This window comes from Nannospalax galili, unplaced genomic scaffold (assembly GCF_000622305.1).
Source record: "Nannospalax galili isolate Female #2095 unplaced genomic scaffold, S.galili_v1.0 scaffold212, whole genome shotgun sequence".
Classification (NCBI taxonomy): domain Eukaryota; kingdom Metazoa; phylum Chordata; class Mammalia; order Rodentia; family Spalacidae; genus Nannospalax; species Nannospalax galili.
In genome coordinates this window covers 1,372,214-1,386,155 of record NW_008333884.1, presented here as the reverse complement: position 1 = coordinate 1,386,155, position 13,942 = coordinate 1,372,214, and the positions used below count along the sequence as shown (strand labels likewise).

At 46.9% G+C, this 13,942-nt stretch overlaps 1 protein-coding gene across 4 annotated transcripts in view; it reads left to right on the top strand.

Annotated features, from left to right (window-relative positions):
• Positions 1-280: 280 nt before the first annotated feature.
• Slc6a4 (solute carrier family 6 member 4) overlaps positions 281-13,942 on the top strand; it is a 40,293-nt gene continuing 26,631 nt past the window's right edge. Inside the window, exons 1-2 of one of the 4 annotated variants that reach the window (XM_029561430.1) lie at positions 300-419; positions 11,580-11,718. The gene's annotated coding sequence lies outside the window, so the exon portion shown is untranslated. Of the gene's footprint in view, positions 420-463; positions 616-11,579; positions 11,719-13,942 lie in introns of those variants that run through there. The other 3 variants (XM_008828733.2, XM_029561431.1, XM_029561432.1) reach the window with 3 other exon arrangements.

Genomic DNA, 13,942 nt, shown 5'->3' with positions numbered 1-13,942 from the left:
GAGAGGGGGAGGGGGAGAGAATATGCTCCTGTGAGTTTGTGGACCAGTAAATGTATGTGGATGAGAGAGAGGGGAAAAGGAGAGGAGAGAGGAGAATGTATGACTGCATGCATGTGTGGATGACTGTGTGTGTCGACTCTGTGTGTGTGTGTGTTTGAGCGTGTGGGGAGAGGTGTGTCCCCTCCCACGGCCGGGCTCCTCCCCCCTCCAGTAGGAGCGCTGAGCCACGGTGAAACATAAAGTTTACTCGCCTCAAAGTGACGCAAACATTCTTGCAGAGCTCTTTGGCGGCCGCTATCTAGAGATCAGACCATGTGAGGGCCGGAGAGTACAAATAGCGCGGTGGGCGCGGGCTCCGCACGCAGCGGCCGCGGGCCTCGAGGGCGCGAGGGTGGCCCGCAGCCGGATCAGCCGTGCAGGTGGGTGGACTTCCGGCTTCCTCCGGGCTTCTTCCCAGCGGCGCGGCGAGGCGCCGCCTGCAGAGCTGCCCGGCTAGGGCTCTCATCCCGGGCCGCGGAGAAGAGCCTGGGGCCGTAAAGGGCGCTGGGGCGCCCGGGTTCCGCCGCACCTTTGTCCGTGTCCTGCCCGGGCTTTGCGGGGACCGACGGACACCCGGTGAGGCCCGGCTCTGCAAAGTGTTGCCTTACGCGCCGGCAAAAGTTGCTTCGTTTCAAAAGCCCATTGTTTGTGCTCGGTCTCTGCTGATCGCGTGCTGGTGGCTTTACGCAGAGGCGCTCGGGTGGCCACAGATGCCGGGAGTAGCCGGAGAGATCTTTGACTTAGGAGAGGCTCGGTGCGCTTCGGTGGCCTCGCGGGCAGAGCGCATGCCGGCTCAGATACCTCACTAGCCATTCAGAATTTAGGGGAAACTCCAGTAGGCTGTTCCACACGACCGAAATGTATAACCAGCAGTTGCTTGTGAAATGAAATGTACATTCAAATTTGTTTTGAGAAAGCTCTTCGGAGCTGGTTGGCCGCTCAGGAGCAGATTTCTTTTTGCATGGGGTTTTGCATATTTAATTGTTCCTTTTTCCGTTCGGAGTTCTAAAGAACTGGCGGGGGGCGGTGTAGAATTTCTAAGAGTCAGACAGCACAAACGCCTATGTACATGTTTTTTTATGATCAATTTTGTCCAGAAAATGAACCAGGTCAATGGATTGTTTATGACCCTGCTAGCTCTCATCCTAGTAAGAGGAGATCAAATATTTAATGTGTTTTTCCTTCAGTTACATAGGAAAAATGTCTAAGAAGGTAACATTGGGGTTTGTGTTTGAATTGTAGAGATGGATCAGTGTTAGTGACTGGTGGTAGAAGTGGAGGCTCTGCTCTGTGAGATCGCTTCTGTGTGGCTCTGCTGATGCCTGAAGGCTGCAGGGCCCCCCTCCCATCCCAGTCCTGGAATGGAAGTGATGCTTCAGCCAAGCAGAGGCAGGTTCTTGTGCAACTCCGGCAATTTTACATATTTATTTCCAGCAGTTTTGAGGCTTGAGCCCGGGGTTTTGTGTGTCTTGAGCAGACATTCTACTACCACTTAAGCTACATGGAAAGAAAGGGGTTTGTATATCTAGCCTGACAGTTAATCTCTGAAATGTCGTAGATGGAGTATTGTGGGGTCTTTTCATGGTAAAATAGAAAAGGAAAAAACCTCTGCTAGGTGTGATGGAGCAGGCCTTTAATCCCAACATGCCAGAGGTAAGGACGTAGGATGATGAGGAGTTCAAGGTCATCTTCAACTACTTAGTGAATTTGAGGCCAGCCTGGACTACATGAGACCTGTCAAAGAGAGAGAGAGAGAGAGAGAGAGAGAGAGAGAGAGAGAGAGAAACTTGTTGCTCACTAAGCGATGAGTTTTTCTATTGAACCGGAAAAAGAGCAGATTGAAACTCCACCACAATGAATCAAGAATCCCAGGACACTCTGGTGGTCCTTCCAGGTCATTTCAGAGAGGTGACTCCCAGTCGCTCATGTATTCAAACTTGATTTTTTCAGTTTCCAGTTTAAGAAATATGTATCTCCAGGGTGGCCGAGGGTGACCTTCATGAAATCAGCAGAATCTCAGAAATGATTCTTTGGGGGATTTTTAGAGTCATTCAAGCATTTTGATGAAACTTGGAGAGGCACATGGAGAAATTTCCCAGATGGGCAGTGTCTGTGGGATGAGGGCACTGAGTGAGCTACAGGGAGTTAGAAGCTGGATCACATACTGCCTATGGCAGACTTGCAGAGAGACACCGGTAATTCCAGAAGTGAAGCCAGTTCATGGCAGTTCCTCCTCCATGGTGCTTGTCAAATACATGTGAGCCCAGGGCAGCTTGAAGAGGCTGAATTTTACAGTGGATTACTGAATTAGCAGGATGTGGTCATGGCTTAACTCTTTCCTTAAGATATTGATGGCCAGACGGGAAATTATGTAGTCATTTCATGATGGGAAGGCAACTGGAGCCTTATTGGTTTGTAGTAACATCAGCTCCTTTGAGGCTCATGATCCTAGGCTTTGATTAAGAGGAAAGGGAGGGGGTGGGAAACATGACATCCAATCACCCTCCAACTCATTCTGCAGCTGTGGTCCTAGTCTTTCTTCTTTAAGCATAAACTGCTGAGTATGTTCAGGGTGGTGGACACCTTTAATCCCAGTGATCAAAAGGCAGGTGGAGCTCTATGAGTTCTCAGCCAGCCTGCTCTACATAGCAAGTTCCAGGCTAACCAGGGCTACATAGTAAGACCCTGTCTCAGAAAACAAAAACCAGACAAAGCATAAACTATAGTCATGGTACATAAATACCCAAGGGCTGGGAACCTGCCCAGATGCTGCTGTGAGATCAAGTTCTTCTGGGATCTCCTCCTACATACTCAGACACATACATGTAAGTTAAGTTCTGGGCCTCAGCCACACCGAACCGAACCAGTTAAGTTCCTGGACTCCCCTAGTGACCCATGCCAGATGCCCTCCAGGTACACAGACTTGGGCTGTGCTGATTTCTTTGCTAGTCTCTAGGATGCACCTGTATGAGGGTTTCAGTGTCCATCCAAGCATGCATGGATAGGAAGACCAACATTTGATAAAGCACCTGCTGCCTCCTACTTGAGGCAAGTACTGCACTTTGTCCTTGGGGATGGGGGGAGGTTCAGTTACTGTGCTTCTTCCCCAGGCAAAACAGCATCCTAAGGAAAGAAAAATATATCTTCCTAGGAGAGACCCAAGTAGAAAATAGGTGAAGCTAATCTTTAAAAAGAAGTCTGATTTCTTTTAATACTTGATTCTCCCAGAGCAGAGAGGGGTATCACATTGCTAGGGTAGGCAAGAGACCCACCAAAGGCCAATACGGCCACCTGTTTTCTAGGTTGTCCTCCTTATAGCAACTTCGGTCCATGTTTGAAAAATGTTGATCTGTAACATCTCTGCAGAGGACTCCTTTCAAGCCTGGCCTTTTTTAAAAGTTCCCAATGACTGGGAAGAGAGGTCCTCATGTACTGAATGTCAACACAAACCAGGAAGTATTTTCCCAGCCCAGTGTCTAACAAGGTGACAAAATCAGTAGAGATAAGGCGGATGTGAGGCCATCTGAGTGCTTCATCTGCATTTCCTTCTTTGCTGGACTCCCTTGGAAGCTGTCAGCCTCTCTCCAGTTCCCACCCAACCCTGGTAGACTCAGGGGACTTGTTAGTGGGTACCAGGTTGTTAAACTCCATGACTAGATGGATTCCTGGGAATCCCAGAAGCCCCTGGCCTGCAAAGCCAGAGATGCACCCTGGCTATATGGAGCTGTGGAGGAAGTGTCCCGGGCACTGACAAGAGACACAGGAATGTGTCCTGGGGTCCAGAAGCCCTGTGCTTCAATGGCATAGCTTGAGATATGGCGTACAGAGGCGAGAGGGACTGTGTAGACCTGGGAGTGCTTTCTGTTAGCTCAGTAAACAGCTGGGTGCTTGGGAGAATCTGGAGGCAAGTCAAAGGGAGAAGGGATGCAGCAGGGTCAAGTCGGGGCCCTTTGCCACTTCATGTTTTTTTTTGTGTGTGTGTGGCTATGGAGGGCATATTCAAGGAAAAAAAAAAACATTTTATTTCCTTTGTTATTGACCTGACCTACTGAGCAAAATAAAATAAGCTTATTTCTTCAACTAAGTGAATTTTCCCCTCTAATGAAGAGCCGTAGAATTAGACAGTGGGAAAATCAGGACTCTGGAAGAGAAGCCACCAATACCTCGGTTCTCAGGACACAGCCAGGCCAGTTCCTACACTTGGTACTTTTCTTTCCCCTGGTAAGTGAGTGTCTTTCAAACACTGACCATATTCGCCGTTCTCTTGTTCCTGAAGAAAGAAGCCAGACTGAAGAAAGGAAGGAAGCGATTGGGAGGGCTAAGCTATTCTGAGCTGTCCCCTGGCCCCAGGGCTGATTGGAGGCTGCCCAGCTCTGAGGGCTGGAATTCAGTTTCTTAGTTTTCTTTCTTAAGAAATTTCAAATAAGGCAGGATGTGGTGACTTACATCTGAAATCCTAGGACCAGGGAGGCAGAAGCTGGAGGACTGTGAGTTTGAGGCCAGCCTGGGCTCCATAGAGAGACCCTATCTCAAAACAAAAACAAAAACAAAAAGATCAGAAATCATCCTGTTTAGACAAGCCCATTTCATCACCCTGTGATGAAATCACACACATGGTTATAATATATAAAATCATTAAGGTGATTATACAACTTGTGTATTTACACATTTTTTTTAATTTTTTAACTTTTAAAATTTATTTTGTGTATGAGTGTTATGCTTGCATGTATGTACATGCACTCATGTGCAGTGTGTCTGCAGAGGTCAGAGAGGGTGTCAGATCCACTGGAATTAGAGTTAGGCGCCATGTAGATTCTAGGATTTGAACGCAGGTCTTCCGCAAGAGCAGCCAATGCTCTTAACTTCTGAGTCCAGCCCCTTCATATAGTTTTTTTAAAGATGTATTTTTATTTTCAATTATGTGCTTGTGTGTGTTATATGAATTCAGAGCCCAGACATGTCAGATCCCCTGCAGCTGGAGTTACAGGCCTTTGTGAGTCACCTGATGCAGGTGTAGAGCCAAACTCAGGTCTTCTAAAAGAACAGTATGTGCTCTTAATCACGGAGCCATCTCTCCAGTCCCCCTATAATAAATAAATATGTATATTTTAGATTTTATTTTATGTGTATGAATGTTTTCCCTGCATGCATATAAGTACACCATGTGTGTGCCTGGTGACTGCAGAGGTCAGAAGAGGGTATCGGATCTCCTGGAACTGGAGTTAAGGATGGGTGTTAGCTACCACATGAGTGCTGGGAGCCAAACCTAGGTCCTCTGGAAAAGCTGTAAGTACTCCGAATGGCTGAGCCATCTGTCCAGCCTCCATATATTTTTTTACTGAACCCTTGAGAGTCTGTAGAAGTCCAGATACTTCACCCATAAATATTTCAGGGTGTAGCTGCTAAGAACAAAGATCTTCACCATGTCCACTCCTCATTATCAAGCTGGGGAAGCAGCCTCCACACAACTTAAGATCCAACATCTGGCTCATTATCAACTTTCTGTCTCAGAGACGTCCTCTTTAGCAGGTGCAGTTACTCCCGGGGGTCACTGTGCTTTATTTGCCTTGCCTTTTTTTCTTATTTTTCCACCTCCCTCTCCCTCCATCTGATACAAGGGTATGAACATGGGTATGGGCATGTATGGTGGCCGGAGGCTGACTTTAGGTGTCTTCTCCAATCAAGTCACCTTATGGGATCCTTCTCTGAATCTGAAACTTGCCATTTTGGCTAGACTGGCTGATCAAGGAGCCCCTGGATCTTCCTGATGCCACCTTTGCCCCCAGCCCATCCAGTGCGGCAATTACAGACTTGGGCCACCATGCCTGGCTTTTGTGTGGGTGCTGAGGATCCAAACTCAGATCCTCAGGACTATGCAGCAAGCATTTCACCCACTGAGCCATCTCTGTAGCCCTTTGCTCAGCAGGTTTTTCTCTCCCCATCCTCTGGGTCCTTTTGTGCACTTAATCATGTCTGTTTCACATTAAAGTGTCTTTGATGTACTTGTATTGGGGAAAAGAAAAGCTGCACTGGGAACATCCCTGTGTTTTATCTTGGTTTCTGCTAATTGTATCAATTGTATCATCACAACAATAAAGAAATGTTCACAGGGCTTGAGAGATGGCTCAGCGGTTAAGAACACTGGTTGTTCTTGCAGAAGACCTGGGTTCGAATCTCAGCACCTACATGGCAGCTAACAGCTGTCCAAAACTCCAGTCCCAGGAGATCCGACAGTGTCTTCTGACCTCCACGGGCATTGCACGACACAGGTGCACTTACCTACATGCAGGCAATACACACATACACATAAAATAAAAATAATAAAATTTTTAGAAAATTTAAAAAAAAGAAAGAAATGTTCAGAAGGTTTAAGTTGGGTTTGGGGTAGAGCACTTGCCTGCCTTAGGCAAAGCCCTGGTCCATTCCCAGCAATGTTAAACAACACAAAAAACCCCACTTATGCCAGGCGTGGTGGCACATGCTCGTAGTCCCAGCACTTGGAGGCAGAGGCAGGCGGATCTCTGTGAGTTCAAGGCCAGCCTGGTCTACATAGTGAGTTCCAAGCCATCTGGGGTTAGAGGGAGACCCTGTTTCAAAAAGACTCCCCCCTCAAAAAACCCACTTAGTTTTAAATATTTACAAAATGACACTCCTGAGCTGGGCATGGTGGTGCACACCTTTAATCCTAGTATTCTGGAGGCAAAGGCAGGTGGATCTCTGAGTTTGAAACCAGACTGGTCTACAAAGAAAGTTCTAGGTCAGCCAGGGCTACATAGTGAGACCCTGTCTCAAAAACAAACAACGAAAACAAAACCCCCACCTCTAACTCTAACATATTGCTTGCTTTGTCCAAGCTTTGTCTATATATATATATTATAGCAACGAAGTAAATTCAGTTGTTGTGGGTTTTTTTGTCTTTTTGAGACAGGGTCTCCCTGTAGTCCCAGCTGACCTGAACTCACTATGTAGACCAGGCTGGCCTTGAACTCACAAAGATCTACCTGCCTCTGCTTCCCAAGTGCTGGGACTAAAGGCGTGCCCCACCACGCCCAGCCGTAAATTCAGTTTTCTACAAAAAGCTGTACATTTAATGAATTTTTTTATATTTTATTTTTTTTTATTTTATGTGTATGAGTGCATTGCCTGCATGTAAGTGAGTGCACCTGTGTTGTGCAATACCACAGAGGTCAGAAGAGGGCTTCGCATTCCCCAAGAACTGGAGTTAAGGATGGTTCTCAGGTGCCATGTGCGTGCTGGGAATTGGCTGGGAATTGAACCTGGGTCCTCTGCAAGAGAAGTCAGTGCTCTTAACCACTGAGCCATCTCTCCAGCCCCATGAATTGTTTGTTTTTTTTTTTTAAAGATAGGCCTCTCAGCCAGGCGTGGTGGTGCACATCTTTAATCCCAGCACTGGGGAGGCAGAGGCAGGTGGATCCTTGTGAGCTCAAGGCCAGCCTGGTCTGCATAGTGAGTTCCAGGACAGCTGGGGCTACAGGGAGACCCTGTCTCAAAAAGACCAAAAAAAAAGGTCTCTCCCTAGCCAAGGCTGGCTTTTAACTTGTGACACTTTTCTTGCCTTGGCTTCCCAGGTGCTGGGATGACAGGTATGAGCCACTAGGCTGACTTGAAATTAAGTTAAATGGAATAAAGAATTCCTACTGTCAACTGTAAAAGCCCTTAAAGGCCTAGAAGACACTAAAAGCCATCTCCCAGGACGGCATGGGAGTCAACCTCGTCTTCTTTCCTTTCGTTTTCCTTGAGAACCAGAAAGAAGATTAAATAAATAGATGATTTCTGATGAATTCCACTGTCTGCCCCTATAGTTCCCTAGTACTTGGCACTGTTTTACAGTCTTATGTCATTTTATCTAATCACATTTCCCTCTGTGGGCAGTAAGTACACTCCTGGTTCGGAACAGCAGACTGTCAACAGAACATTCAGAACACAAAGGACTGAGGCTTCACCTGCCTGTGCTTGTCAGAGTAACCCGGCTGGTCTGTAGTCCTGACCTGTTGGCCTTTTCAGCCCTAATCCAATGGAATCTTGAAACCCTTGCTGTGACAGCTGTCCTCCTCCACCTAGGGAGGCCAGCAGGTCTGCCCTATGGGAGTGACTAAGAGGGCCGCAGCCCTTAGGATGGGACCCTGGCCCTGTCTTGAGTTCCCTTGGGGTTAAGGAAGCTCAGGCCAGCTGCAGAACAGTGCTGAGCTGCAGTCATACCTGGGACCCCAGAAAAGGTCCTTCATGTGGACACCTGTATAATGCATATACCAGTGAGCAGAGATGTGCAGGCCACAGCACAGGATATCCAGGATATCCAGAGCACATCATCCAGGATATGCATGACAAACGTATGATTATTCAGAGCTCATCTTGGACTAGGGTGGAAAGAGGAAGCTTCACAGTGGGAGGTGGAGCACCTTCCACCAGGCCTCCAAGGATTCAGGGGTGGAGCTGCATAGGCATGTTCCAGGCCTCACCCAGGTGCTTGTTAAGAATGCACCCCCAACACAGATCTCTGGAGAACAGCCCAAATATCTGTTCACAAGTTTCCCAGGTGACCACATGCCCCGATTGAGAAGCCAGTGAGTCCCCAGCTGTGGGTTCTAAGTTACTGAAGTTGCAAGTCCTGCGGGCCTTGATATCCCTGTTCATACTGTGAAGCAGAAAGCAGAACTGGTGGCATGTGTCGGTGGCAGAGAAATGTCCACTGCCATTCGCTGCTGCCCATGTGCTGCTGGATGTTAACTTCAGTATTTGTCCATTTTTAGCTTCCACAAGAGCCTTTAGGAGGTACTCATTTTAATGTTCCACTTTTTTTTCTTTTTTAAATATTTTATGTATTATTTTTATTTTATATGTTTGTGTGTATTGCCTGCATGTAGGTAAGTGCACCTGTGTCGTGCAATGCCCGAGGAGGACAGAAGAGGTTGTTGGATCCCCTGGAACTGGACTTACGGACAGTTGTTAGCTGCCATGCAGGTGCTGGGATTCGAACTCGGGTGTTCTGCAAGAACAACCAGCGTTCTTAACTGCTGAGCCGTCTCTCCAGCCCCAATGTTCTGCTTCTAAACTGGAGCAAATAGAGGTTCAGAGCAGCCTGCCCGAAATCTTGCAGCCAGTTAGTGGTAGATCTTGATGTGTAAGAGCTAAAGGAAAGGCCCAAGCTGTGGATACACAGCACTGTTGAGTGACTCTGGGTAGTGGTTAAGCTAGGCTTGGCTGCTTGTGTTCACTGCAGGAGAGCTATTCCTGCCTGTTTATGCCAAAACCTACCCCTCTTTTTATTTTATTAAGGTCTAATAATCTGTTGTACTTTTGGCTAGCCTTAGGCACATCTGGATCCATCCCAAAGTCTCCTCCTCTAGACTGTACACTGTGTAGAGAAGTTGGAACATCCCCTTTCTGCTGCCAGGACACAGACTTTCTCTCTTTCACAGTAACTGGCCCAAACCACCCTGAAGAATGGATCCTACTTAATTCCTTCCCAGAAAATGAAACTCTCTCACACAAGGACTCCTTTGCATAAGAGAATGCCTATGATAGTGGAGTTCATGTCCAAACCACGAGATTTTTCTCTACTCCCTTTGTTTACATCCCAAGTCTCTTTATTTCACTTGAGAGGGATGCTTCCACTTGACTCTACACCCCTCGGTGCACCCAGCAGCCCCTCAACAGATACCAATAGAACTTTACCTGCTGGAGCTTGAGGAAGAATCAAGAAAACACCAAGATCCTGTGATAGAAACTTCAGGACAACTTAGGAGTTAGAAATGAAGGGCATCCACATGCATGGGGTAGGTGGGTGGGAATCCCATTCACCTTTGTTTTGTTGGAAAGTGCCAGCTTCCGTCTGAGCAAGGCACATTTTGGCCCTGTACCATGAACCACCTGAAGGCATGGCTGGGTGGAGTTAGGCTTCTCTGGGGCAGGTTTGATGTTTATTGCGCTGGGAGGCACTGGAGCTCTGGAAGGTCCTAAGAAGGTGCCTTGGGAACTTTAGACTCCCTCCTCTAGCATAGAGAATGCAAATTGCCACTTGGCTTGATGACCTGTAATTAATCTTATCTCAGTGTTCAACCCATAATTAATGCTGGGGTTTTGTTTTGTTTTTGAAAATGGAAATTGAGTATCCTGAGAAGTGAACTCATTTCCATCCTGACAGGTGAAGTCAAAGCACAGTTTCTGTAGTAATTTTCCTTAGAATGTGCTGATGGGTGTTAAACAGACTTGGGTAGAGTCCCGGGCATTTCCAGAGGAGGGCATTTCCAGAGGGCCGGGGTGGTTGTATGACTAATCGTTATAATTACTTGCTTGTTCAGATACTGGTTCCCCTGACTACAGAGACAGTTTGTGAGAAGAAAAATGGAGATTTGATCAGAAGTTTAAATAGAAATGGTTCTCGCTCTCTTTTTTTCCTTCAGTTTTGGGGATGGAAACAGGGCCTGGCAGCATATCTTAGGCAAGCGCTCTGCTACTGAGCAACACCTCCAGCTCAGAAACATTTAAGGGAAAAAAAAAAAAAAAAAGACAAAAAACAAAACTAGGGACAAATAGAATTATCAGAGAGGAAGCAAGAATGTAAACAGAAAGTGGACCAGGATGGCCACGCTGCCTCTGAGGCATGGGGGATGGCAGGCTGTGGCCTCACAGCACAGCTGGGTTCCAGGGTGTCATACAACCTGCCACCTGCTCAGCCTGCAATGACAGCACTTATGTGCAGAGGAAGGCTTCTGGGCTTTTTCTATCCATGAGCAAATTCAAAGGCAGCCAGGAGGAGGTCTGCGCTGTAACACTGACCTCCTTTGCCATCTTCCTACCCAACAGGATAAAAATATCTTTTAAAAGAAAAAAGCTTTCAAGAGAAAATTCTTAGAAACCAACCTCTTAACTTTACATCTACATCCCAGGATCAGCTTGCTCTCTGCCATTGTTATGGGCAGGCAGGTATTGGTAGAAAAGCCAGCGAGGACTCTGGAGGATCAGGGGGAGTCAGGGCGACACTCTAAATGATGGGGGTAGAGGGCGGAGTCAGGGTGTCAGGAAGGGTCCCAGGCTAGGTGCCTTCTGGACTCACCGGCCTGTAACTGGAAATCTTCCTCTCACTGGGAGAGACAAGGGATGAGTTGAAGAAAGGGAGCCACCTGTCACCTGTTTTGTGGCTTCAAGGGGCTGTACCTATATTCCAGGTACTGTGATCATGGGTGGGGGTGCAGTTGATCCCCAGAAAATCAAGCTGGTGGAGAGAGCACACCTGGGAGAAGTAGTCTGATGTCTTAGGTAGCCAGAGGGATGCCCAGAGCAGTTTATTTTGTTTTATTTTTATCAAGTTAGAAAGTACTAGGGGGATATTTCAGGAAACTAGAGATTTATAATGGCTCAGACAAAAATAGAGACTAGGGTATTGTCCTTCCAGGAGCAGCTCATCATAGCTGCTAAGAAACAGAGAAGATGCCTTAGGGGCTGAACCCCGAGGACCTTGAAAATACACATTGCCCCCAAATGCACCAGCCCACACATGTTTTCCATCCTCCCTGCAGGGTGTCCAAGAGAGAAAAACAAACCAAATCTAGAACACATTGTTTGGCTGACAATGACTGTGGCTGCCTTCTCCCTTCCCCAGGGTTCATCTTCTGGGATGGTCCTTCCCCTACATCACCCTCATCCCTGGATTTAAGTGTGAGTAAAGTATAGTTGGTGCTGATGAAGAGAAGCAGTTATGACAGATTGGGAGAGGGGGAGCAGGAGCAAGTCAGACCCTGTGGAAAATACGCCATTGATGTAGGCCAGAGGTCCTCTCAAACAACACAATGACATGTGGCCAAGTTCAGATTTAACTTAGTTTTGTCTGTAACTGTATTGATATTTCAGCCTCTCTCTCTCTCCTTCCCTCTCTCTTATAAATATATAAAGACCTGATAAATTGTTACTTATGATGAATGAGAGAATATGTGATTACTTTAAAAGTTTATCAGGGCTGGGGCTATAGCTCAGTGGTAAAGTGCTTACCTAGCATGTGTGAGGTCCTGGTTTGATCTCCAGCACCACCAAAAAAAAAGTCATTATCAAATGTAGCTGAGGTCACAAGAAAGTGTGAAGCAGGTGGAGGCCACACACTAGCATGACTGATGGGAGAGCAGAATGAAGTTCTCTCTAGATTTCTGTGTCAGAAATTTGTATTTTTTTCAATGGTATTTGCATCCTTGAGTTTGAAGTAGGACAGGGGCCAAACAATGGACAGGGTATAAACAAAGACATGTTCATACATGTATACATGCACACCTTGTCTATATGGAGCCAAATCATCCCTTGTTGCTGTGGATATTTTTGGCAACAATCCTTTTGAACTTTTATTTTCAGAACCAGGAGTGGTGGCACATGCCTTTAATCCTAGCACTCGGGAGGCAGAGGCAGGTGGATCTCTGTGAGATACAAACCAGCCTGGTCTATATAGTGAGTTCCAGGTCAGCTGAGGCTACAGGGAGACCCTGTGTCAAAAAAACCAACAAATCAAAACAAATAAACAAACAAAAAAACCCTTATTTTCTACTGTACAGTATAAAAAATAAAAACCAGCCACAATGAACACAAAAGTCTAATTACTGTCATCTCCTGGTGTTTGTGTCTAATCTCTGTCAATATTTCCATCCACGGTGCATTCTGTTTTTTCATTCTGTGTATGGGGTGCTGACTGAATACCAGGTAAATGCTCCACCACTTAGCTAGCTCCCTCGTCTCTCAGTGTATTTTTAAAAATACTTTATTTATTATTTTTATTTTATGTGTATGAGTGTATCGCCTGCATGTATGTAAATGCACCCGTGTCGTGCAATGCTGTGGAGGTCAGAAAGAGGGCTTCAGATTCCCCTGGAACTGGGGTTAAAGATGGTTCGTAGCTGCCATGTGGGTGCTGGGAATCGAACCCAGGTCCTCTGCAAGAGCAGTCAGTGCTCTTAACTGCTGAGCCATCTCTCCAGCCCCTCTCTCACTGTATTTTTTTGTCTTCACATTTCTCTGTGTTGAAAGTTATGGACTGGGGTTGTAGCTCAGTTGGTAGAGTGCTTGCCTAGCATGCACGAAGTACCGTGTTCAATCTCCAGCACCACATAAACCAGACATGGTGGTGCACACCTGTAATCCTAGCACTCGGGAGGTAGAGGCTGAAGAACCAGAAAAGTTCAGTCATCATTGCTTACATAGTGAGTCTGAGTCCAGCCTGGGCTACATGATTCCCTTTCAAGGAAGGGGAGAGGAGGAAAAGGGAGAGGAAAGGAGAGATGTCAGTTATTGAAAATCCTAGTGGTAGGAGATGGGCATTTACCTCTTTTAGTATGTAGCTCTCCCTCCTACCACTGTTGGATTTGAAGGGTTGGCGTGGGATCTCTGCCACTGTGAATAGCATTTCTGGAAAGGGATGACATGATCTCAACTAGGCAGAAACATGTTCCAACTCCAAACTGTTTCAAGAACTTGTTAGAAATGAAAAGTGAGCTCGAAGGTCTTGGCTGCTTGTAAGTTTATGGCAGGCAGTAGTTTAAAGTCCAAAGAGGCTCAGATTTCTACTCCAGGGTAGAAATCTCACCCTCAGTCCAGCCGCTTCTCTGCACCCCATCATGGTAGTGAAGTGAGGGTACAGCTGCCAGGTCCCAGCCTTCCCCAGGGGCTCGTGGGAACAGAGCCATCAGGCACACCCAGGATCAGTGACCTGCATTCTTCTCCTTGTCTCTCTGGATGAGTGGCCTTGCCTGCTCAGGACTACAGTGACAAGTGGCTTGCTGGAGAGTGACAAGAAGAATGAACAGTGAGAGCAGCGACAGTCACAGTGCACTGGGACCAGCGAAGGCCCAATGAGTAGGCAGACAGGTGGAGCATGGGTGTATGGGACACAGCTGCACGAGAACCT